The following is a 27,153-nucleotide window of genomic DNA, read 5'->3' on the forward strand; positions in this document are numbered from 1 at the left end:
GTCTGGCTATTCAAACAATTGAATCATTGCTGAATCCAAGAATTGGAAGAGGCTTAGGCATACAGCCTAACCCCACCCCCACCCCCAAACTCACATCATCATCATTAACCCATCCTTCATCCCAAGGTCCCAGTGTGGGTTACAACATTAAAACACAGTATCAAAAACAGTTTAAGACAACTTGCAATCACAAAAATAGACACCTAAAGTGTCTAAATCCAGAATAAAGAGGTGTGTGGTGGGTTATCTGATGAGATTATAGGCCAATTTCATAATTAAATAATGTCCATAAATTGTTTGCAAGTATTTTGGCAAATAGATTGAAAAAAAGTATTGAATGAAATAATACATAGGGACCAAGCAGGCTTTCTTCCTGGCCGACAGATGAAAGATAACATAAGGAATGTGGTGGATATTATTGAATATTTGATGGCTAGGAATGAAAAGCAAGCGAGATTAATCTTTGTGGATGCAGAGAAGGCCTTTGATAATATATCCTGGGAATTTATGGTAAAGAATTTGGAATTAATGAACATTGGACAATTGTTTATAAGAGGAATTAAAGCGATATATTCCAATCAAAAAGCAAAATTGATAGTAAATAATGTGGTAACAGAAAATATTGAGATTACGAAAGGTACAAGACAAGGGTGTCCATTGTCACCATTATTATTCATCTCGGTTCTGGAAGTCTTCCTAAAGACTATAAGGGGAAATGAGAAAATAAAAGGAATTTCAGTCAGTCGAAAAGAGTATAAAGTCAAAGCCTTTGCAGATGATTTGGTATTGACAGCGGAAGACCCATTATTCGGTACTATGTATGTAACCCGAGGTACCACTGTATGATAATTGGTTGGGTATATACTGTAAGGATGAGGTAATCTTTCAGGTATCTTGGTCCTGAGCTGCATAGAGCATCATAAGACTCGGTATTCTTGATATTCTCACAACCAGAGCTGTACTGCTCATCCTTGACATTCCCATCTTCATTCAACTTACAATATTTAATAGAAGTTTTTTAAAAGTAGTATTTCTTAGGGATATGCATCACATTTGGACATGATCCCCTCATCCTGAGGTGAAGTGAGATGCCTTAGATCAGTGATGGCGAACCTTTTAGAGACTGAGACTCACTTCCATACATTACTACTGGGAAAACCATAGCTTTAACTATATGAACCTTTGTTGGCAAGGTGATGTCTCTGCTTTTTAGATGCTATCTAGGTTTGTCATTGCTTTCCTCCCAAGAAGCAGGCGTCTTTTAATTTCGTGAGTGCTGTCACCATCTGCAGTGATCATGGAGCTCAAGAAAGTAAAATCTCTCACTGCCTCTATTTCTTCCCCTTCTATTTGCCAGGAGGTGATGGGACCAGTGGCCATGATTTTAGTTTTTTTGATGTTGAGCTTCAGACCATATTTTGCGCTCTCCTCTTTCACCCTCATTAAAAGGTTCTTTAATTCCTCCTCACTTTCTGCCATCAAGGTTGTGTCATCAGCATATCTGAGGTTGTTGATATTTCTTCTGGCAATCTTAATTCCGGCTTGGGATTCATCCAGTCCAGCCTTTCGCATGATGAATTCTGCATATAAGTTAAATAAGCAGGGAGACAATATACAGCCTTGTCGTACGCCTTTCCCAATTTTTAACCAATCAGTTGTTCCATATCCAGTTCTAACTGTAGCTTCTTGTCCCACATAGAGATTTCTCAGGAGACAAATGAGGTGATCCGGCACTCCCATTTCAGGCAGTGATCCATGAAGGAGTGTGATCATTTTACATGGAAAGTAAATCTCTCTTAGTTTTCCCCACCACAAAATAAGCTTTAAAAGTGCCCAATACTTGGGCCGATCTGAGCTATTTGGCAGGTTTCGTACACAAGGCCACAGTTTCCTCTTGTGGCCACAGTTTTCAGACCAATTGCCCAAAAAGCACATGGAAAAATTAAGTGATTCCTTTTTTACTTACCCCAAATTGTAAAAGCAGACTTTGTGCAGAAAACCACTACAGTGGTACCTCGGGTTACATACGCTTCAGGTTACATACTACGCTAACCCAGAAATAATGCTTCGGGTTAAGAACTTTGCTTTAGGATAAGAACAGAAATCATGCTCTGGTGGTGCAGCGGCAGCGGGATGTCCCATTAGCTAAAGTGGTGCTTCAGGTTAAGAACAGTTTCAGGTTAAGAACGGACCTCCAGAATGAATTAAGTACTTAACCAGAGGTACCATTGTATATGTATCTTTCTGAAATTTGGCAGAAATTGAGCCCTCAGAATGTCTACCAAATTTCCACCAACTCCAAGCAAACAACAGATTTTTAAAAATAAAAAAATCAGACTTTAAATGTGAAGAATAAATGCCCTTGGGTCTATTTGCTTGTGATTTGGCAGGTGTTTTTCACTGGAGAGGCTGCTCCAATTATCACCCACTTCTCTGAAAAGGTGGGGGGAAATCCCAGTAATGAAGGAGAGAATTCTCCAAGCTTAATCAGGGGGAGGGTGGGAGAGAAAGAGACTGACATGAGCTGAATCAGGCAACCTATCAATAACCTCAAGCTGAGGTAGGTGGTTTACCAGCATACTAAATCAGGATCCAAACCAAAATATGTGGTGAGTTTATATCCATAATATTTATTACCAGATTTAGAATACCACCGATCAACCCATATTCTCTGTGGGTATCTGCCCAAATGATTATCCACCAGGTTTTGCAGGCATAAGAGTCGTTCAACAGTTGTGTTTATCATAATCTTCATCAATTTATTTTATTTTTATCCTGGTCTTGTCCTAATAGTTCAGGAAGATAGTTGTTTTCTTTCTCAGAGGCAGAGGTAGACTAGGTTGAGTGGCAATGAATGGGCCAAGGACATCTAGTAAACTTTTTTGTTTGCTTGCTTTTGGCCTGAGCAGGGATTTGAAATCAGGTCTCTCAGTTTTAAGCAGTTGTAGAAGATGTGGTGGAGCTGCACCACACACCTGACTACCATCCAGGTGGATCACTGCTCTTTACCAGGATGGATAAAGGGAGAGGTGAGGCAGGGGTGAGGTTTGTGTATGCAAATGTACAAAAAGAAACTAACCTGCCAATATGTTTGCACCATGCTGGATACATCAATGCCTCCTCCCCCCCCCCCGCTTCCCAGTATGCAGCAGTGAATGAAACTAGTGGGAGGTCAGGTGAGCAGTGCAGCCCCACCATGCTGTCTGCTACTAGATCTAAGACCTATGTACATGGCAAATCAATGTGGTACCTTCCATATATTGTTGGACTACAACTCTCATCAGCCCCAGCCAGCATATTACACATAGCTACTGAAAATAGGCCACTGTATTTTGATTTTTAAAGAAACAGAATGATCGCTCCCCACATCAAATGGGGGGGGCAATGTTTGCATGGTCGTGCACAGCCCCTTGAGCAGCTAGGTGACACCTGGTAGTTCGGACTGGCTGCGCCTTCCCCCAGGAGGGATACCTGGGGTCTCCGCCTACCCCAGCTAAGTGCCCAATCGTGCCTGGGAGGGCATTGACAGAGGGTTGGCCAGGTAAGGGGAGGGACTACCTAGCCCACACAATAGAAGGTGTAGCTTACCAGGAAGCAGCAGTTGGGCTCCAGAGCTTCTCCCACCCTCCACTCCCTCAATTAACGCTTATTTTTGCAGATTAACCTCTTCTCCACGGGTACGCAGGCGCTGCTATGTCAAGACCGCTGTTGAAGGGCTGGAAAGGAATTTCCCTGCATTGGCAGGTTTTGCCTTCCCCGTAGCAATTCATCACAACTTAGGCGGTTTCAGGCCTTGGGCAGAATCCTTTAGAAATCTTCCTAAATGGAGGGTCATGGGGCGGTGACTCCACGCCCCCAGTGCAACGGCGATACCAGGGTTCCCCTTATTGGGAGGAAGCATTGACCATACGCTGAGAGGTTGTCATTGCTCTCCCCAACCAGTGGCAGCAAATGGGGGGCGGGCTATCTGCTTGAACATATGTTCTCCAGAGCCAGCCCAATCCCCACACATTCTGGATAACCCTGAAGTTTCCCAGATCCCCGGCTGGGGGCTGGGGAGTATAAACACCCAATGCATGAGCCAAGGTCTCCCTACATCTGAATCTTAATAAAGTTGTGGCCAATTTTAATCCCATAGCACGTTGTCTTGTGTCATTATTCCGCTCGTGGGTCGCCTGGGGGTTGGGAAACTCCGCCTGTCTACACAAATGTCAGATATTCTCTTTTAAACAGGCAGTGTATCCAGTTCAGAGATTCCAAAATAGTGGGTTAAAATGCAATGGCTGGTCAATGAAAGATGATTGCTGAAAGAGCTTGGAGCAGCAGAATACAGCAAAGAAAACCCAGAGAATTATATGAATATAGATGATGCAGTTCTACTGCTGAACCAAAGCAGGGTTGACCTATAAGATGACTGGATAGGAGGTCTCCTGGGAACCATCATTAAGCTGAGGAAAAGCAAGGTATGTGTAATGAATGAAATAGATGTAAAGGCATTAGAATCTAAGCTTTCTTACCAATGAATTTGCTTACTGAATCAACCTAAAATGTTTAGCTCAGAACAGAAACACTCTAAAAACAATAGTTAACTTTCAGGACATTGCGCTGGTACCACAAATGGATCCTCAGTTTTATCTACTGAGTGTATTGGAAACCGGCGGGGTGTAGAATCTTTGGTTGTTGCTGTTGTTCTACAGATGTGGCAATAATTTCTACATGGGTGAATATAACTTGTCAATTCCTAAGCACATTAAGCTGAATGGCAGATAACCTGTTGAAGTCTGAAGTCCCAGAATGGGTTACTGCAAGTAGCAGACAAATCGCCTTATTTTTTTCTCCACTTCAGTTTCATATATGTATGTTTGATCTTAACTCCTTTCCATCCGGTTTTTTGTAGATTTTTAATTAAAAAAATTTTATTTAAATCATTTGCATTTTCCCCAATACAGTGGTACTTTGGTACTTGAGCAACTTGGCTCCCAAACAAATTGACTCCCGAATGCCGCAAACCCAAAAGTAAATGTTCCAAAAGTAAAATGCGAATGTTTTTCGGAAGCTGAACATCTGACATGGCTTCCGCTTGAGTGTAGGAAGCTCCTGCTGCCAATCGGAAGCCATGCCTCAGTTTTTGAACGGCTTTGGGAGTTGAACAGACTCCCAGAACTGATTAAGTTCGAGAATTAAGGTGTATACTCATTTTGCATGCACCTTCCACTAAAAAATATTTACCCCCTAAAATATATATTTTTGTGCATCCATCATCTCTAAATTGTATTATTTCCCTTACAATGCACACATGTTTGAATAAAAATGGCATCACAGATTTTGGAGAAGTGCACTATCTGAATGATAATTTTATTTCGATCCACATAAAAGTCTGGGAACCATGGATTAGATGAGTTTGACTTTGAAATCCAGACTGAATGGAATTATCCTCCATCCTGACCTACAAGTCAACCTATAAATTAAGAAATTGCACAATCTGTTTCCTACTGGATGCACAGAAGCACAAAAGGCCCTGAAATGGTGATCCACTTCTCAGGATCTGGATTTCAAATAATTTTCATTGACTTGAAAACTGATCTGTACATCAGTGTTGAATAATGAAATTCTCCAGAGGAACCTTCCCAAGGATGAGTTTGGAAACTGGTAATGTGAGCTAACTTAAAATTGGGAGAGATCAGAATATGAACTCCCTCTATATGGCGAAGAACCTTGACAATCAAATTTATTTAGAACATTTGTTGACTGCTCAATCAACACAGTCCTCTGGGTGATTCACAGAGAGTTCAAACAATATACAATTAAATCATTAAACTATTATAATGATAATTAAAACACTTAAACATTTTAATCAAATTGATTTCCTACCTAAAAACCAGTGCAAGCAGAATAATAGCATTTAAAGCACAGCATAAGCAATATGTTTCAAATGAAAGAGAGACAGCAGTGCAATCTAGAAATTTAAATAAATACTTATATCTAGAGTTATTAGTTGTGTTTCTGATCCATTGAACTTAGTCATTGAATTCAATGGAACCTAAGTGCATGTAGCTTGAATGGATAAAAGTAATTGTAATTATTTGAAGGTTTATCTTACGTTGTTACCCCACTCCGTATTATTTGTACTGAGTTTTAAATGCTGTTTGACTGCAATTCGATGCACACCTATGTGAGAGTAAGCCCAACTGATAATAGTGGAGGTTATTTCTGAGTAAATGCGCTGCTTGTCTGGATTCAACATCATGCGTACCCCTGGGCCGTAACTAAAGGCTATTTTCTAGAAGCAAAAGTTTATCAGAGGGTAACTGCTGAGAGCAAATTCTGTAGGGTTTGTTCAAACAGACAGAGGGCCTTCTCGGTAGTGGCGCCCGCCCTGTGGAACTCCCTCCCTTCAGATGTCAAATAGATAGACAACTACCAGACATTTAGAGGACATCTGAAGGCAGCCCTGTTTAGGGAAGGTTTTAATGTGTGATATTTTAATGTATTTGATTTTTGTTGGAAGCCGCCCAGAGTGGCTGGGGAAATCCAGCCAGATGGGCGGGGTATAAATAATAATAATAATAATAATTATTATTATTATTATTATTATTATTATTATTATTATTATTCAAACAAGCAAAAAGGCATGCTTTATCATCTCTCAATAGGTCTCTTCCACAGCAAAATGTATGCAGGGAAATGTAAAGTTTGAAAAACCTTCAGCCCCAGATTCTGTTGCTTCCCCCCCCCCCAGTCACACAAGCTTTCCATATGTGGGGAAATGTTGGCAATGTGCTCTCATATAAAGACTGCTATCCATGTGGGTTCTGAGACAGTACAAGCCTAGGAGAGGACTATACCATATTCCTCCCTCCAGTTTGAATTGCCTCTCAGTATGTTGCAAACACCCCTTTGTGATTATAGCCCACAGCAGCTCCCTGTTTGCCTCAGGGCAGCTAAGTTGGCATTGTGGCATCCAAAAATGCACATATAGATTACATAGGCAGGCCTCTAATGACAGATAGGCCCACCTGCTAGAGAGTGGTATTTAAATGACAGGACAAAGGGAAGGGAAATTGCCTAAGGGAGTGGGATTAGGATCAGGTGAAGGTTAATCAAAGGAAATGACAGTTAAATGGTACTCTGGGCTCCTGAGACTGTACGTGTGCATTTCGCTGGAAAATGTGTTGTGGGTTTCCCATAAAGAAATATATATAAACAGAAGCAAAAATAATGGATCAAAAGGAAACATAATTTTCACTGCTGCCCCATCACAACCTTCATGTCTGGTTTCAGAACGTCCATCAGCACAGCCCTAAATAACAAGCAGAACAAAGAAGAAAGCCATATTACACACACACACACACACACACACACACACACACACAAACACTGATATATATATATATATATATATATATATATATATATATATATATTAAAAAAAATATCTAAATGAAAAGTAGTATCATGATTTGGATGCGGGTTTCACACAGCTGAACAACTCAGTTCCCTTAGGAAGTGTGACTGGATTGCAATCTGAAACATCTGCATGCCTAAAAAGGAGGGGGTACTGGTCAATACTTGGAGATGAGTGCCACCACCCCACCCCACCCATTTTAGGCTTGTGGGTTTAGCAGGCTGCAGTTCTTCATTTGGGAGTCAGTCCCTTTGAACTCAATGGAGTTTACATCTTGAGTAGGTAGGTACAGAATTATCTGGAATCAAACTCACTAACATTCTTTTTAAAAAAAGAAAGAAAAAGAAATTGTGATTTTGTTATTAGAGAAGAAGCGCAAGTTACACATAGACTTTTCACAGTAAGGGGAATAATAATAAAGCATAATAAGTTTTACCTAGTGATCATAAATAGAATGTGCAGGGAGAGGAATAAGAAAATAAGGTTATCTTCTACAAAACTCTCCAAATAGTAACCTGGGAAATTGGAGATTCAGTGGATTTTGCATCTGAGTTGACAAAGGAAAAGAATTCATGGCACATCAAATGAAAACAGTCTATTTTTGACTTGCCTATAAGGGCTCTCCTTTGCTGTGTTAGGTGCTCTAAAATCTTTCCAAGCCACTCCTCCTGAGAGCAGGGGTGGTAGGTTAGATTTCCAATGAGAAGCAACTGTGAGTCTGGCTGCAGCTAGGAGCATGAATATTAAGGACTTATCAATAATTGAGGGATTTCTGCCCCCTTCCAAGGAGTGGAGTGCCAAAGCTGGGGTTGGCATTTGAGTTGTGATCATGGATATATCAGAAACTAAAGACCAAAACTTCTGAATGATGCAGCAATTTAACCACATATGAAGTAGAATTCCAGGGGAACCACAGCTTCCCCAGCATAGACTAGAGCGGCCTTTTCAGTTTTAGTTGAGTCCAATGACATCTCAATAGCATTTTTAGAGTGACTTCTTGTATTCTTGCAGATATGGTTTGTAACAGGGCTCTGGACCACATTATTTCCCAGTCATGTTCCTCTATCTGAATACCTGGGTTACTCTAACAAACTAATCCCAGTCCATGGGAGGAGCCAGATTCTATACTGAGTAGATATTTGTATATATTAGAAGCTAGGCCACTTTGACTGGATATTGCATATGAACAAAGGGATTTTAAAAATGTTAAGCAACAGAGCCCTTCTCCTTTATAGAGTAGGAATATACTTGCTTGAGTTGGAGCCAATTATATAGGACAACTTTTGCCTGATGGGTGGGGTATAAATAATAAAATTATTATTGTGGTTATTAATATTATTATGTAAGTTTTCCAAAACGGATCAACCTTTGGGCAAAATATATTTTGTTGTATAGATTCACCTTTTTCTCCACAATAGGAATTTGTGATGTTCATCATTAAAGCAAAAGGCTAGGTGATCCAAAATAAGAGTTAAAGGCAATGGCAAATGAGTATATGTGATAGCCATTTATGCCATATCCAGAGGGTCATCTGTAGAAACAAGTCACTTATTTTGTTCACTAAAGTTTTTCAGCCTGATGTGGCTTGTGATCCACCACCACAAAGTAACCCATCATGAAATGTTAAAACTGAGGCACAGATTCAATTAAAACAAAGCAAAGCAAAACAGTGTTGTGAACAACTACTGAAATAGGAGACCATGAGGCAAAATACATCAAATGCATTATTCATTATTAGAAGTATCCATAGTATTACAAGTTATTTACACAGCTCTGGTAAAGCCTAATCTGTTTCCCTCTCTGGTACTAATGAAATATGGCATCAGATCTTGAATCATCCTATTACATGGCCTTGCAGGAACATAAAAGGTTAGGATTCCAGAGTTATTAATCCTCAATCGTTTTGACAATTGATTTTGAACATGCAGACCAATGCACTCTTTTTAACATACAATCAGAAATGTTCAAAACTAATTGATTTCTCCCATGCACACCTGGCAGCAGCAAACTTTGAAACAAAGATGTGCATTTGTGTTTAGATGTGCTGTTTTGTCAGCATTTGGGACTGGATCTTCTTGTAAAAAAAGCCATGCCAATTCTACAGAGAAGGGAAGCTTACTTGGGGTATAGGGATGGACGAGGAATTTGAAAAGCCCCCTTCCCCCATGCATACACCTCTCTTGGTGAGTATTGACTTTTTCTTTTACTCTGTGCCATAATGTCTGAGCAGATCTATGGACACTGGCTACAATCCAATGCGGCGTTAGGAACACTTAAGCCCTTTGAAATCAGCTGGCTTATAGACACTTAGCTCTGTGTTGCATTGTGGCCTCTGAGGCTGGAACCAGATATTATATATGCATCTGACTCTGAATTTAAGAACATAAGAAGAGTCCTGCTGGATTAGGCTGAAGCCCCTTCTAGTTCAGCATCCTGTTCTCATAATGGCCAACCAGATGCCTATGGGAAGCCCACAAGAAGGAACTGAGCACAGAAGCCCTCTCCCCGCTTGTGTTTCCCAGCAACTCGTCCATACTCTCCAACGTTTCTCCGATGATAATAGGGACGTCCCATTCCATAATGATATTTTTACTATTTATACCCAACGCGTCTTACTGGGTTGCCCCAGCACTTTGAGCAGCTTCCAACATATATAAAAACATTGTTGTTGTTGTTCAGTCGTTCAGTCGTGTCCGACTCTTCGTGACCCCATGGACCAGAGTACGCCAGGCACGCCTATCCTTCACTGCCTCTCGCAGTTTGGCCAAACTCATGTTAGTAGCTTCAAGAACACTGTCCAACCATCTCATCCTCTGTCGTCCCCTTCTCCTTGTGCCCTCCATCTTTCCCAACATCAGGGTCTTTTCTAGGGAGTCTTCTCTTCTCATGAGGTGGCCAAAGTACTGGAGCCTCAACTTCAGAATCTGTCCTTCTAGTGAGTACTCAGGGCTGATTTCTTTGAGAATGGATAGGTTTGATCTTCTTGCAGTCCACGGCAATGGATAGGTTTGATCTTCTTGCAGTCCTCCTCCAGCACCATAATTCAAAAGCATCAATTCTACGGCGATCAGCCTTCTTTATGGTCCAGCTCTCACTTCCGTACATTACTACTGGGAAAACCATAGCTTTAACTATACGGACCTTTGTCGGCAAGGTGATGTCTTTGCTTTTTAAGATGCTGTCTAGGTTTGTCATTGCTTTTCTCCCAAGAAGCAGGCGTCTTCTGATTTCGTGACTGCTGTCACCATCTGCAGTGATCATGGAACCCAAGAAAGTGAAATCTCTCACTGCCTCCATTTCTTCCCCTTCTATTTGCCAGGAGGTGATGGGACCAGTGGCCATGATCTTAGTTTTTTTGATGTTGAGCTTCAGACCATATTTTGCGCTCTCTTCTTTCACCCTCATTAAAAGGTTCTTCAAAAACATTAAACATTAAAAAAAAACTTCTCCATATGGCTCAGGGGTTGGATAACTCCATACCCTCTAAAATTTCTCCAGTGGAAACAGGGGCATACTACCGTGCCCTCCAACATTTCTCCAGTGAAAATAGGGACATCCCAAGGGAAAGTGGGATCAAATCAGAAACCAGGAAGGCCTCTCTAAATCAAGGACATCCCTGGAAAAATAGGGACAGCTGATCAGCAAGACATACTGCCTCCAACAGTACAAGAGAATAGTTGCTGATAACCTTGCCCTCCAAAGCAACTGTGTGTCTCATCAACCCCTCCCCACTTTGTATCACTTACTGCAGGGAAGAGGAGCAAGTTTCAGCCCAAGGGCCTCATTCCCGTTTAGGCAACTTCTGAGAGGCTGGAGGAAAAAGTGAGCAAAGCTATGAATCTGAATGTTACCTTCATAAAGTAACTTGGTTTCTCCACACACAGAGACACACACACACACACTTTTCTGTCCTCCATCCAGGCAAACAAGAAACACTGTCCAAATTCAAGGACACATTCCAGCCCAGCAAAAACACTCAAAGAGTGTCAAAGCAGAGCCATGGAACAGTGATGAACTTCGGGCTCTCAAATTTCAATGGCGCCCTGTGCAATGCTAACAGTGCCCCACCTCTTGGTTCTACACCATTGTTGTGATGCCCCTTGCAGCGTGGCAGCCAGTGTGGCTGAACCAGTTGCGCTACCCTAAAACCACTTCTGTGGGGAGGGTTGTGGCCTGGGAAAAGAATATGGGGTGTGGCCTGGGGATAACCTGAGGCAGAGGAGGTTTTAGGGTAGCACGACCAGTTCAGCCGCACTGGGCACTGGCACCTCAGTGGGAGCTGCAACAGTGATGTAGAATGGAGTGCAAGAGGCAGGAAGTGCCAAATTTTAGAATTGCACAGGGCGCCACTAAAATTTGGGAGCCCAAAGTCTGCCGCTATCTGGGACAGAGAAGGCTGGGGAGGCACATTTGGCCTTTGAGCTTCAGGTGATAACTTATGATAACTTTCTCATGTCTTGACAACTGTCTGCTGGCAAGGTAAGGAAACATTCTGCATCATGTCGTCAAGATGTAGCAGCTGTTGCTGAGAGCAGAGTAGAATGGCTACTTAGGTATCACCGAAAAGAGAGGACAAATGAGGACGCCAATTTGCATAATATTCAAAGATGATAGTTTCTTTGCGGAGATGCAAATGTGTATGGAAGCCCCCACCCAAGCTGGAGAGTGGAAGCTCCCAAACTGCTGCAATCAGTTCTAAATTATTATTCAAACCTGTGAATGTTTGACTGTATTAGTTACATTTTACATGCATGGAATATTTCTGGGGAGGGGGTATGTGGTGATTATTTGTTATGTGCATTTTCAGGAACTGAAAAGTGGTTGTTTGTTAACTTTATTTTTCAATTTCTGAAAATACGTATAACAAATAATTTTTAAGGCTTAAAAATACAACACCAGTTGCTGGGGCGTCGTCGATTGCAAACCCCTCCCTGAGGGTGATTCCCTGCATAAATGGGAATCAGCTTGAACCTTAGCCTCACATACTGCTAGGCTGAATTGTTGATTTGTTGTTCACAAGTAAACATGGCTGTTGATGCCTTCCTGGCTAATTTCTGCTTCGTGGTTTCAGGGTAGGCCTGTTGCAAGGCCTTCCCATACAATGAATGCATTTATAAAAACTTTAAGGTTTCATCATGTGGTATATTAATTAATTAATGCTCTTCCCAAACTTCAGGGGATACTGCACCATCTGGATAAAGTAACAATATATACCAACTCTCATTCTCCACTGGTACTGTAACATTTGAGAGTCAGTAGGTTGTTCTGAATGTGATAAATTGATTTCCAATGAGGGTGTTTAAAAAACAACAACCAGCTGACTAATCCGGGATAAATGCAAACAATCATATTAATCTTGTTCTTTTCATTGGCAATATCTCAAAAGGCATTTGCCAAGCCATCAGTCCCTTCCAACTATAAAATAATGTTATGTTTCTGTATCAAGTAGGCATTTAAACGTTCAAGCCCAGGCTATGTTCTCCCCCCCCCAAAAAAAAACCTTATCAGAGTTGGTTTTAGATACTTATCCAAAAGACATGACCCCCCTCTAAAACAGCCTTCTTCAACCAGGTGCCCCTCATATGTTTTACACTACAGGCTGATGGGAGTTAAAAGGCAGCAGGTTGAGGGAAAGTATTCTAAATTTTAGTCTGCATGTCAAACTTGCTTCTCACCTGATAATAGACAACTAGTTGAAGGTCTAGCAGAGTGTTCAGTAGGATAGCTATAGAAGCAATGTATTTAATTGCATTTTGCGATTTCATGCTTGTGAGTCACCACAGAAGTGGAGCCAGGCTTTGTTCGGTCTTTACAATGTCCCAGGTTGCATCCCTTGAAACTCAGACCCTGACGGGTCTGAACAGAGTGGACTTCAGATAGTAACTGGTTGTATGTGTCATGTTTCTCTCCAAAACTCTCCTCATATGTAGAAAACTAGCACAGGATGGAACAGACTGAGACAGAGCCGTTATCTCTGTTGTGCCAGTATATAGGATGTTCCCCCTGCTTCCCTTATCTGCTGTTCAAAGTACCTCCCCCTTCCCATGACTATGTTCCATCACAATATTTAAGATAGCCAGGAACACCCTCATAAGCTTACTGTCTATACAGTAGCTCAGTTCTACAATGGCACACCAAAGACCCATAAGGCTGGGTGTCATCAGGAAGTAGCAGAAAATATTTTTGTGACTTTTGGTGGCCAAGGAGAGGGCAAGGTGGGGTTTAAATCAATCAAATTAACTTTCTTACCTGACAGAAGCACTTGAGTTGGCTCAGGCTACAAGAAGTATAAAATTAAATGTAGTGCTTTGGGGACCATTTAAAGGAAAGATTGTTCCTTTTATAGGATGTTTGCATTCTCTTTCTTTTTATGAAGATATCTTAGGGGGGGGAATTGATGAGAAGTTCTATGAGCTAATCATTGTTCTTGGTGTGAAAATATTCTGCTTTCCATCTCTGCTTCAGAACAGCAATATTGATGTGTTTTTTTAGAAAAAAACAGAACCCAGTCCATACCTGTTCCTCTTAAGAACACTGAAATTGTGAGGTCAATGTGTATGAATCCAATTGCCTATCTTCATCTCAAAAGCCTTTAGCTCCACCAAGGAAAAAAAATGAATGCCACTTACAAAATTAAATTGAGGCTTCCATTTTCCCCTCATTTGAACTACAATGAACTACCAGGTAGGGTTGGGGGAGAAATTTGATTAAGTTGGATAAGCTTATATATTAAAATGAATGTATCAAATCTGCACTTTCTGAAACAATATAAGAGCTGAAACAAAACCATCCTTAAAAATTTGCACTTATTCAATTTTTGTGGTGTTCTCCAGCCAATTAATGTTTGCAAAAAATACATATACAATGGAAAAGTATGCATAAAAATGAATTTATTAGTGAATATAACCTACAAAAATGTGTTATACTGGGGGGGGGGTTGCTTGCAGAAATGTACATTAGTCAAACCTACATACAAAAATGTGTTTATTAGGAAAAATGTGTAGTAAAATGCTGGTGAATTTTCATGAGAATATTTTTTTTAAAAAAAAAAATTAAATTGCTCCAGAAATGTGGAGAACTGCATTTAAGATGGGAGAATGAGAAAATTGACAAATCCTCCTATCCCTAGCAGTAGGAGGGGGGGCCTCCAAAGCATTTAGAAAAGGAAGTGTTTAAACATGTTTCCATTTTATTTCTTCCAGAGATTATAATGCATAATTTTTGCACAAAAGTCAATTACATAGCCCAGTGATTTACCAGCAAAGCTGGTCAAAAGATATTATCTTAGTGCCAGTTAATGTGTGTGACTAGTTACAAGACAAAATAAATCCTTCGGAAATTACTTTTTTAAAAAAATGTACATAAGAAAATCTCAACCAAAATGACATCCCTAGTACAGTAAATGGTTTCCATTTACCAGAGAGAGAGAGAGAGAGAGAGAGAGAGAGAGAGAGCTTTTTCTTCCCTAGGAAATCACTGTCCCTGTTCTGTCTTTCAGAGAAATATTTTGAAGAGACCTTAAAAATAAAAGTGTGTCTGTGTGGTTATGAGTTAACAGCTTTTCTGGTTTCAGCAGTGGTGTGTGACATCAGAGCAGAACTTTGGGGCAGCCATGCAGGCCCCCCTCCCCCTCAGCAAAATGAGGGCCCCTAAATGTAGCAAGCCTTTCTTACCTCATTTTGAAGCATGTAACACCTATTACAACCTAAATAGGGGGAGAGCAGAAGACCATTACGTTCAGAGCTAAAATTACCCAATCGCACCACTGGGTTTCAGCCTATGTATAAACAGAAATGTCCCATTGTGTTTCATCCAGGAAAAGGGGAATGGGTGCATCACAACTCCACCATACAACCCCACCATAGCCAATTGGATCACTCTGCTACTTCTGTCAGACGCATTAATCAAAATGCAACATCCCATCATGTATAGGCGCCAGGCAAAAGCTTTCCTCTATGACCTAAGAAGTGGGTGGGGTGGTTGTAATATATTTCTTTTTCTCCTTGGTTTTAATGCATTGGGGAGGGGGATGTTGTCCGGTTGTTTGCTTGAAAGTCACTTTGAGTACATCTGGGCAAGATAAAGCGACTAACAATTTGTAATAACGATTGTGGGAGAAGCAAAACCTCCAAGGGAACAAGCTTGAAGCTACCCCATACTACTGCACTGCATTGAATTTTCTCAATATGCAGAAACCTTCTGGGCCTGTCTTAAAAATATGGACTCATCCATTTCTTGACAGCAGAGTGAGTAAGGAGGAGTGTGCACAAGACCAGAATGGATGTTTGTAAGTTTCTCCACCCAAAATGGTCTCACGTTGCACATTAAAGAGGTATACTTGGAACTACTCAAATGTCTTTAGTTTTTATGTGCCAGAGCAGTTTTCCTGGGTGTTGACTCTGGGATGACACAGAAGGAATCATGATCAGGGATTAATATTTTATAAGAGATTACCATTATAAAGGGAAAATCAAAGCTATTGACATCACGCAACCTTCTGAAAGGACATTCTGCTGAAATCAGATTCAAGTCATTGGATATAAGCAGCTGAGAGTTCCCAAGCCAAAACAAAGAAATAATAAAGTTTCAAATACCTTTTCCCACCCTCTTCCAAGAATGTTAAATAATTCTGGTATATTTTGTCCTGAAGTGACTTATTGTACAATTGACAGACTAGGGATGGGAGCAATTTGACTTGAAACGTTTTAATGTTCATGCCCATCTGAGGAATTACTTTCATGGAATGGAATGACAAAGGTTACTAACATGGTTCCTTTAAAGTTGTGTTGATGGGGGGAACTAGAAAAACTTGCGCTTTCTGGATAAAACCATTACCTTATATGGCAATCTTAGAGACATTTAGTGAATAACCCTATATACAAGAAGCTGGCGTAAAGCAAGCCAGTGTAAGTTAAGACAGCGTAAAGTTACACCAGATCCAAACTCTGTTCAGCAGTGGCCCTACTGCTGATTGAGCAGGCTTCAGACTGGCAGAGGGATAAGAAGCCTTTGGCATAATGTTTGAGGTGCACCACACTTTTTGCTGCCGTAACTCATACCTAGTTTACAGGTCACATGACTGAGCTGAACCAGTGTAGGATCCAGCCTAGGTCTCCCTTCTTTGGTTCCTCCCCCACCATGCCCCTACAGCACTCATTTTTCAGACCTTAAACCAGTTTATGATCCATTGCACTCAGCTCAGCCAACTGATTCCCAACTGAGTCAGGATGGATGGAGATACACTGATGAGCCAAGGATGAGGCAGTTAAGCCAGCCTAGTTCAGCTGTGCCAGGGACCTCCCAATTCAGCTGGAGATATGCTGTATCCTAACCCTTTCATCCCAGTGTATTTTGCTATAGGATTGCTCTCTCAATGTAGTTTTTTTTAACAGACACTTGCCTACAGCATATAGATTTGGATTGTGAAGTCACCTCAAGGCACTTCAGAAGTCCTCGTTTTGGCTCATGCTGAGTAGTTCCAAATCCTGCTCTATTTCTGACAAACTCAAAATCCCTCTGAGGTGCACCCCAATTGGGCTCAAGATTCAGGATTTATCCAGATCCCAAGCACAACCCTAAGCTATTGTTTCACACCCAGAAGATACCTCATGGAGAATATTCAACAGAATCAAAACTCCATCATAAAACTTGCACTCTCCTAACTTATTTGATTCTTATAGGATAGAGTCAGGGTGTGTGTCCAGTACACTGTGGCCATGCAAGGGTAGGGTCCATGCCAGGGAAAAGAGGTGAAGAAGATAAGGGAGAAGCACTCTAGTCATGGAAGCTGCAATTGACTACATTTCCCAAAAAGTCAAACCAGAAGTAGACAAGCAAAAGGATACCTACTGTGTCAGCAGTATGGAGATTGTGGCCTACCCAAGAAGGACCATAGCTCAATGATTGGAGGTCTTCTTTGCATTCAGAAGGTCCCAATTTCAATCCCCAGCATTTCCATGGAGCCCTGAACAGCAGCTGGCAGTCAATGCAGACAATACTGAGCTAGATGGACCAATAATCAGATTCAGTGTAAGGTGTCTTCCTTTGATCCTAAGAGCAAGAAAGGACCTAGTCAAGAGTATGAAGGGTAAAATGAAATGGGCGCAGCTTAGAAAGCTGCTTATCAGACATGAAGGAAATTAGGAAGGATCACTCACTTGAAGGCTGTTGGCAGAACTACATATCACTTATCTAGGGATGACCAGATCCAACATTTCTGGATAATGTTTATGTAGCAGTGCTTTGTGGAACATTTCCCCATTTCACTCATATATATATATATATGCTTACAGGATAATTTCCAAGAGCTACCGTGTGGATAAAGCAGCAGAATTAGCTCTTAGCAAACTTAAAATGAGAACTGGGACTTTGAAGAAAATATTTATTTATACATGTAATTATTTTCCCTCAGGGATGGTGACAATTACTTGGACAGTCAAGCACAAGAATGAGTTTTTTTTAAAAAGGACCATTCTGTGCTAACCTCCTTGACTTCAGATTGTGTTATGCACTCCCTTGAATTCAATTAGGTGGCCCTGAACACAGAATCTGAGAGTAAAATGTCTTTAACTAGCTGTTGACAAAGAACAGTTCCTGATAAATGCAAACATCAGTGCACAAAATGCTAGTGGTGCTGACAAATATTTTAGCAAAAATGTTTAACAATTACATTTAGAAAATTTTGCAATATAAATATGTAATCCACTGCAGGTGGTGAACCCCATAAACCTATTACAATTTGCCATGTTCACATTCTCTGGTATTCTGTAGACCACATTCTATGTCTTTTTTCCCCCCTCTCCCTTCCTTAATGCACCAGTGAAAAACACCACCCACATTTCAACACCCAACCTATACACACACAAAAAAAATGAAAAGAATTGTAAAAAAAAAAAATCTCCAGCAAAGATCATTTATACATCTGACAACCTTTAAACCCCTAAAGAAAGGGGGGAAGGAAACCTTACTGCTCTCTGAAGAGCTCTTTGGTGGAGCAAGGAGAATTATGAGCAACAGGAGAAATACTGGTAATTAAGACAACAATATATCTATATCTCACAGCTGACACAGAATGGAGCTCCAAGTTAGCTTTGGGCAAGGTGTTGGAGGAGGAGGAAAAGAATGAAGTGAAGCTGCTCTGTTAAAGAGACATAGCAGCTCTGGAAGAGAGCAACGAGAACAGATTTGATTTTCTTAAGATTGGCTTAAGAAAGCAGATGTGTGCATATCCTCCAAATACACATTAGAGCAGACATGAATAACATTTTGCCCTCCAGTAGTTGCTGAACTCTCATCATCTCATCATCCCCAACCATTGGCTATGCTTGCTAGGGCTGATGAGAGTGTTATTTTTATTTTTTTATAAAGAATTTATTGGTTTTTACAAAACAAAGAACAACATAACACATACACCAACACAAACCCAAACACAAACCCAACAATCAAACCATAATAAAACAAATACAAATCACACCAATAATTCTTTTTCTTGTTTACACAAAAAAAAAACTTTTCTTGTTCGAATCAATACTAGGTGACTTCCCCCATTTCCTCTCCTTTGGTTCCAATTCTAATTTTACTTTAATAACTTCTCATCTCTAAAATTAAATCATTCAATAATCAAAACTAAACATACTTCTTAAAATCTAGTTTTTACTCCAAAATAATCTATCACTTCTTAGCTTGAATCAAATCTATTCCAAATATAACTTCATAATAATTAATAATATAATTACATAACACAACATATTCTTGTATCAAATCATACATCTTCTTTCACTTAGACTGCTGCTAATAAAGAAATTCAAATATCTCTTCTCTAGTTCAAAAACTTAAAATCTTAACACACCGGCTTCAGGGTACCATAATAAACCATCCTAATTTTATCCTTATTATATTTCACCCTATCCCTTTTCTAACCATTTTCTTTCGCCATCTCGGGGTTTCCCCCCAGACATTCCTCCATCTTACACCAAAACCATTTTTTAGAATGTCCTCTTTTCTTATAAGTCCACAGTTCCAGACGTAGTCTATAACAGTCCTTACAGGGAGCATCAGGGTACACAGATCATCACCTTCCAGCATCTCCACTTCAAAATTCCGTTCATCTTCTAATTGTAGATATATAAATCTTTTTCCCATCATTCCTGGGCTCTCACCCCAGAAATTGGATATAAATTGTCTTCTGATCCTGGGTCTCTCACCCCGACAGGATTTTTCATCTTCTCGGAGTTGCAAAAGCATTGTACTTTGTACTTCGATAATTCCCTTAAGCTCCCTGCCAAGGTTTTCTTCCATTTTAACAATGTTCTGAATAGTCTTTCCTGTGGGATATAAATTGTCATCCTGATTCAGCAAAGTTAATTTCTGGTTCAGCAATTCTAAGTTCAAAAACATAATCCTTTGTACGTGAGTCAGTCCAGAGTCTAAAACCAGCTTGAAAACGAAACCCAACATGGTAGAAATGGGCATAGATAGGGTATCAGGTTTCAGTATTTTCCCATCTTAGTCACAGTACTTTTCCATCTCAGTCACAAGTCTCTGCAGCCATTTTCCCTGGAGTCAGGGCGAAAAGATTACATTCTATCCACTTCAAGAAGAAATATTTCCACCAACTTAGGTCCCCCAAAAGGGGTCTAACCAGTCTCACTTGTCAAATTCGAAACATTGTATCCACCACTGCAGCAGCAGTCGCCATCAAAGCAGTTACTTTCTCTCCACACAAATACATTGTGATGGTGACTGCTGCTGCAGTGGTGGATACATTGTATCCACCACTGCAGCAGCAGTCGCCATCAAAGCAGTTACTTTCTCTCCACACAAAGGGGAAAAAATGGGCTTCCTTTCCATCGTAGCTCCCGGAGCGCCAAATGTCAAAAATAAATCCAATTGTTAACGTACTCACGGCCAACGGGCTTCTTCTGTTTTCCTTCTGACAGGTAGAACGATCTCGCTCATCGCGAGCGGCGGCCGCCGCTTCGCCGGTCCGGTTGGGGCATGCCTCCACAGCCCGGCTCCGTGGTCCCTTCACCCCCACTCCCCCTTTACAGGGGGAACGGGAGAAGGGTTCGGAGCCATAGCGGGCTCACTGGAGAGCCCATGCCGCGGGACGCTCGACCCGCGGTTTAGCGGAGCCCCGCTTTGCGGTAGCGGGGCTCCTACCCCCGGGCCGGCCTGAGTCGCTTTGCTGCCGAAGCGACCCACGACTGCCCGCGATGGCGTCCTCGCCGGAAGTGGGGGCTGATGAGAGTTTTAATTCAGCAACATCTGGATGGTCAAGGGTTCCCCATGCCTGCTTTATAGTATCAAGTCAACAGTGATCCAAAATAGAAGTCAAATGCGGGGAACCTTTCTCAGACCAAGGACTACATTCCCTTCCAAACAACATTCCAGGGGCCAGTGGTGGATGGGGCCAGAGGCAAAATTGGGCAGAGCAATGAATTAACTTTTAATACAATAGGCTAGTTTCTACTCACATTTGCACACCCAGTGGTGTTTGGTGCCCCTTAGGGGTGGAAAACAAAGGCCCAGCAGCTGGTTAGCAACAGGTGCTAAACAAGGAGCCCAACATGCAGAGCTAACTAATTCTAACCATTCCCCTGCTGAATTTCACACAGATAACAGTGTGGCTAAGGAGGAAGAGGCTGATAGGCTGGAGTGGTTGTAAGTAAAAACAGAAACAAAAAGGGAGGTGGGCTTGGATGAATCAAGACTGAGATTTGTGGGGCAATGGTCCTAATAGCCCAGTCTATCCTCCATCCAAGCAAGCAAAAGGCATGATTAGAGTTCAAGGACACATTCCAGCCAAGCAAAACACTCAAGGAGGGTGTAAAGCAGGGCCAATGAGCGGAGTGACCTAGGGAGATGGGGTATGGCTACAGCTTCACATGTACTCATGGCCCAAGGCTGGAAGGACTGGTTTATAAAAGCCTTCTTTATACCTACATAAGAGATATTGACCTACCCACTTCAGGTTCTCAGGGGAGAAGTGGAGCCCCTGGACTTCACAGCTGCCTGGTGGCTTTCTGCTGCTTATTTAACAACACAATCACACAGATGTCAAATTCCATCCAAATATCATTTCATCTGTTGCTGGTTTTGATTATGAGTTTTTGATTCACTGTTTATGTCTTACCTTGAAGTTCTGCCATAATTGCCCTGTTTTGTACATTTTTAAGTCTTTTTATTTATATCTTTCTTTCCCTTACCATATATCTGACCATTCACCTCAATTAAACTTTCCAGAAACTGAAGAGCAGATTTCAAAACAGCACTTATCTGTACAGGACTTCTCTCTGCACACCCCTCCTCTGAGATTTATTTTGGGGGGGTGGGGGATCACTTCTACACTATTTTTCCATCACTCAATGGTTCTCGATAAAATACACTCGATAAAATACAAGTCAACAAGTCAATTAATAAAATTACATAACATCCATAATAAAACAACAACCTGAGAACTATAAAAATCAAAAAAGGGCTCATAAGTCATATCTATTAGAATGTAAGCCCGACAACAGGGACTGTATTCTGTTTTAATTTCCATATAGTGCCCAGCAATTTTTAGATGTTTTATAAATAAACAACAGTCACTTTCCGTCCTGTGTATATTCCATCCAGAAACATCCCAAAAAATGGTAAAACATAATGAGATCCCATAGGTGGGGGTGGGCTAATAAGTCAATTTCAATTTATCTCTGTTTCTAATTTTATCCCAGTTTTAAGTTCAGTTCTCCACATTTACACACCAAGGGATTTTTTGTTTGTTTGTTTGTTTGGGTGGGGGGAGCTTATAAATCCTCATTAAAATTCACTGGCATTAGAGTGTGACTTTCTCCTAATATGCACAGGTTTCTAAGCTATTTCCCTAAACATACGCATTGCAAAGCAGTTGCCCAAAATATAATGCATTTTTTATGTTGTTTTCACTAATATATGCCTTTACATGCATGTGCATGTGCATTCTTGTATGTATCACTTGGCGGGAAAATTGCATTGCAGAATTCAGAGACATGTGAGTTTCAAAGGATGGTTGTGTCTCAGTTCAAATCTCGCTTCAGAATATGCAAAGGGCAAGTTCTCTTAAATTTAAACTGAGTTGAATTTATTCCCATTCCCTACCCATGGGCAACTAGGATAATAGAGTGATTTGGCTGCTTTAGACCAGGGATGGACATAAGGTAAATTGAAAAATACTGATAGTTCGCATGGTAGGGATGGAGAGTCTGGGATTTGGTTTAGTTCACATTTTAATGCAAACCTAAGGGGTTATCCACACTTCTTGTCTGACTACTCTTCTCCAGGGAAAACCGCTCTTTAGTGCTCAATTGAAGCAAATGGCAATTTAGGTTTCCTCCGGATTGATGTTTGTTCCAATTTAGAGCTATAGAGCGAGTTTTCCTTGGGAAAGAAGCAGGTCAAGTGCAAAACCACTTGGACCCATGCTTTCTAGTCATCGGACAACCAGAAGTTTGGACAGCCTTCCCCGAAACAATATGCAAACTGAAACAAAGCTATCTTTGGAAATGCACACTTGTATGAATTTTGTGATGTAATTCTCCAAAATCTGTACAAAATTTCTACAGCAGGGTAAAGAGCATAAAAAATGCATGTATCAATGAAAAAGGCATACCGAAAATGCACCATAGTGGAGAAAACTGCTTGCAAAACTGTTTAATATTAGGAGAAATTACATATAAAAATGTGAATGTTAGGAGAAATGCACAATGGCAATTTCTGTGAGGGTTTTCACAAACTGATGCAGAAATGTGATGTATGGAACTTAAAACAGGAAAAATGAGAAATGAAGAAAAACAAAACTGACAGCTTAGTCCATCACTATATCTGGGTGATTTGTAGTAGGTCAGCAAGTGTTTCTGATTGTTACTTAACAACAGCAAGAACCCAATGGCTCTTGTGTACAAACACACACACTCCATAAATTAGACTGCTGAGATTAAGAAAGCTTTGGCAATCCAGGTATTGTAGATGTTTGTGTGATGGGGCCGCGAGCTCAGTTCCAGTACAGCAAACAAATTCCTGGGCTAAGCATGTTCCATAATTCTAAGAATAACTGCTGCCACCATGAGCAACAGAGTAGACCCATCGAGCTTAATGACATGACTAACTTGGGCTCATTAGTATTAATGGGTCTACTCTGAGCAGAACTTAGTTGGATACAGTATTGGAGATAGGCTTCCATGTGCAAGGGCAATACTGAGGAATCAGAATGGACTTTATTTCTCAGACCAGGTTTAGAAGATGGTATAGAAAGAAGCCTACTGTTAAAAGTTGGAATGTACATTTGTTGCTCCTCCAACTTTTATCTCTATCCCCACCCACCACTGACATTTGGTTCCTGGAAGATTGCCTAGAAGGGAACGTGGCCCTCAGGCAGAATAAGTTCCCCATTCCCACCCTATATCCGTATTGAAATAATTGCATGAAGGCATAACTTCATTGGCAAAAAACGAGAATACAATATCAATCAGAGCCACCATATTCTTTGATTCATTGCAGATATCTACAGCAGGTTCATGCAATAAAAAATGGGAAAAGGAAAGGTAATGTATTTTAACCTTTGTTGGAAGCCGCCCAGAGTGGCTGGGGAAACCCAGCCGGATGGGCGGGGTACAAATAATAAATTTTATTTGTTTGTTTGTTTGTTTGTTTCAGAGGAGGGGTACAGAGATTCCAACAGCTTAATGCATCCGAGGCAGGTAATTAAAACTTCATTGAAGATAATTCAAACTGATTGGCAACTGTGCTAAGTAAGTTGAATGAGTAGGCCCATGGTGGCTTTGCTTGCTTGAGTCATCTGATCTATTCACTGTGCAGGGATGCCTGTGCAACCCATTTAAAGTAGTTTCAAACTTACTTAGCTGCCACAGGGTCTCCCAATCAAATCAAGGACTAGAGTTTGATCAAGTGGCTAGCCTTCTTGAACATTTAAATCTCAGTATCCCTACAAAAATATTCTTTATGTGTTCATTTTCTTATACGGTGCCATCAGTGTACATATTGCTTTACAGAATACAAAAAGCACAGCTCCCATGGAGATTACAATCTAGAATTTGATGTGACGTGGCAGTGGGGGTGGGGGTAGGAGCAGAAGATGGCAGGGGGAAAGCTGCAATATATGCAGTACATTGGTTCCAAAGTGCTTTGGATTCATAGTGGGATATTGCTCATTCCTACTCTTTGCTTATGGCCTGGCTGTCTGGATTATGGGGAATTTATGTGTTGAGGATCTCATCAAGGATAATCAGGGACAGAGGCACATCTAGGGTCCCTTGTGCCCTTGGCAAGGAGGTATATTGGGGTATCACTTTACTGCAATGCCTACATTAGAAATGACTACATTTTGCATGAGCCAAGTACTCAAATAATCTGGAGTGAAGGTGAGGTGAAGGGCAGAAAAAATTGCACGCCTTCTCCTAAATTTGATCTCACCATGACAGTGGTGCCACATCACAGCACACATTTATGTTATACACTCCATAGTCTGATTTTTTTGTCTGCCACCCCTGCCCAGGCCTGCATTCCATTTTACCTACCCCTTGGTGTGTCTCTGATCAGGCATATTTCAGAGGATCACACCTTGTTGTGTTTGTAAATCATTGTTACTTCTAACCATATTACTTAAGAGCCTTGTTGTTGTTGTTGTTGTTGTTGTTGTTGTTGTTGTTGTTGTTGTTAGCCACCCATCTGACTTGGTTGTCCCAGCCACTCTGGGCAGCTGCCAACAGAATATTTAAAACATGATAAGACATCAAACATTAAAAAAATTCCCTAAACCGGGTTGGCTTCAGATGTCTTCTAAAAGTCAGATAGTTGTTTATTTCCTTGACATCTGATGAGAGGGTGTTCCACAGGGCGGGTGCAGATACCGAGAAGGCCCTCTGCCTGATTCCCTGTTTATTATATGTTTCACTGAGATAATACACAAGTGGAGAGAGAGGCTGGTGACCTGAGGAGCTTTTAATTAATATTTAGATTTCTTACCCATCCTTCACTGTGAGGGCAAGTTGCAACAATTTAAAAATACAATACGAAAAACTGTTAAAACAGATTACAATAAACAGAATAGGGCAGATCTCTCTGTGTGTGTGTGTGTGTGTGTGTGTGGTGTACATATACTGGTGTCAAAGGTCAGGTTAAAGAGGTGTGTCTCCAGCATGTGACAAAACTATATAATGCCTAAACCATTTAGGGCTTTAACAGTGGTAGTGCATCTCATTTCACCGCTCGAGGAGAAATGGGAGGTGCCCTGCTTTAGCGGGAGCTGGGGGGGTGGAGAGGCAAGCAGCAGTTTCTCCGCTGTAGCGGAGAGCTACTGCTCGCCCACCCTGCCGCCCACCCCCTGCTAAAGCCTGCTTTAGCAGGAGCCGGGGGTGGTTTAGGGGGCAAGCTGCACCTCTCCGCTACAGCAGAGAAGCTGCTGCTAGCCCGTCCCACCCAAGCCTGGCCAGCGCCCCCTCCATTTTGACGCCCTAGGCAATTGCCTAGTTCGCCTAAATGGACACACCGGCCCTGAGCCCTGGTGCTCTCTAACAAAATACATCTCTGAGGTCTTCATGCAATAATGATTTCTTGAGTTATTTGAGAGGATCCAGAAAAGTTTTTTGTGGTTTTGTTTGTTTGTTTGTTTGTTTTTTGGTTAAGTGTCCCCCTCCCAAGTTGCTGTGTAGAAGTACTCAATTAGGACATATCTGACCCTTAGCTTCAGTCCCAGGTTTCTCAATTACCACATGAAGGACAGTCCCATTCACTTATGCCTAAAATGCTTACTGAGGATCTTCCTACCCTTTGACGTGCTAGTTGGTCTATGGCAGTGACAGAAACAATTGCATTGCTTTTGTTTCCCCACAAAGTTTAACTGTAAAAGAAGGTGTTTGAGCCTCCTAATGAGCTCCAGAGAGCAAAATGGGCCAAAGCACTTCACTTTGCATTCTGTAATAAAAACATGGAGCTTAAATATCATCATGAAATCATATCGAAGAAGGAGAGTTATTTGAGCAAGGGAAGAAGGGGGGGGGGCTCTCTTCTGAAAGCCAGCATAAAAAGAGGGGCAGGCTAAAGCTAACCAATTTAAAAATTAAATCGCAAGGAAATCGCAAAGGAACATTAACAAGAAACCAAAATAATAATAATAATAATAATAAGTCCAAAAGATTCGCGCTTGTTTCAAAGTTAGTTTATCATAAATCTGGCCTATGACACATAATAACTAGGAATGTTTTGAAGGTTATTTGATAGCAAGTTCAACAGTGTAGGTGACGGATGGAGTGAGCAGCATGATAATGAGTCCCTAGGGAAATCAAACTGGAAGAAGCAGACAGGGTGAAACATCCATGGGCTTGTATTCTAATGGAGAGGGGGGGAGGCATATTCAAAAAGTTGACTGTTTATCTCATCAGAGCATCAAATAATACAAAGTCACTCTAATCAAATATATAAAACGCGTCAAATAGATAAAGCATGTTAGAGAAAGGTTCGCTAAAGAGGAAAGGAAGGATAAAAACGATGAGAAACAATGCCTGATTTGGCCCTAATGCAGAAACACTTAATAGCTTGGGTGGGGGGGGGGTTCCATATCATCCACTGTGAAAGTCTCCCACATGAGCTCCACCGAAATGAATGAGGGGCTAGTATGAGCCGTATGACGATAGCAGTGTGCTGCTCTCCACTCCCTTCAGTGGTCAAAGCTCCCCCTATTGACTGGAGACAGAGCTGTTTTTAGGGTATCA

General features: G+C 41.2%; 1 long non-coding RNA gene across 4 annotated transcripts in view; it reads right to left on the reverse strand.

Moving 5' to 3' along the window:
- Window positions 1-27,153, reverse strand: part of LOC117040067 — a 93,089-nt gene that overhangs the window by 23,407 nt on the left and 42,529 nt on the right. For all 4 annotated transcript variants that reach the window (XR_004425817.1, XR_004425816.1, XR_004425819.1 and 1 more), the window contains one exon: window positions 17,255-17,455. This is a non-coding gene — a long non-coding RNA (uncharacterized LOC117040067). The remainder of the gene's footprint in view (window positions 1-17,254; window positions 17,456-27,153) is intronic.

Source organism: Lacerta agilis, chromosome Z, assembly GCF_009819535.1.
Source record: "Lacerta agilis isolate rLacAgi1 chromosome Z, rLacAgi1.pri, whole genome shotgun sequence".
In the NCBI taxonomy this organism is placed as follows: Eukaryota; Metazoa; Chordata; class Lepidosauria; order Squamata; family Lacertidae; genus Lacerta; species Lacerta agilis.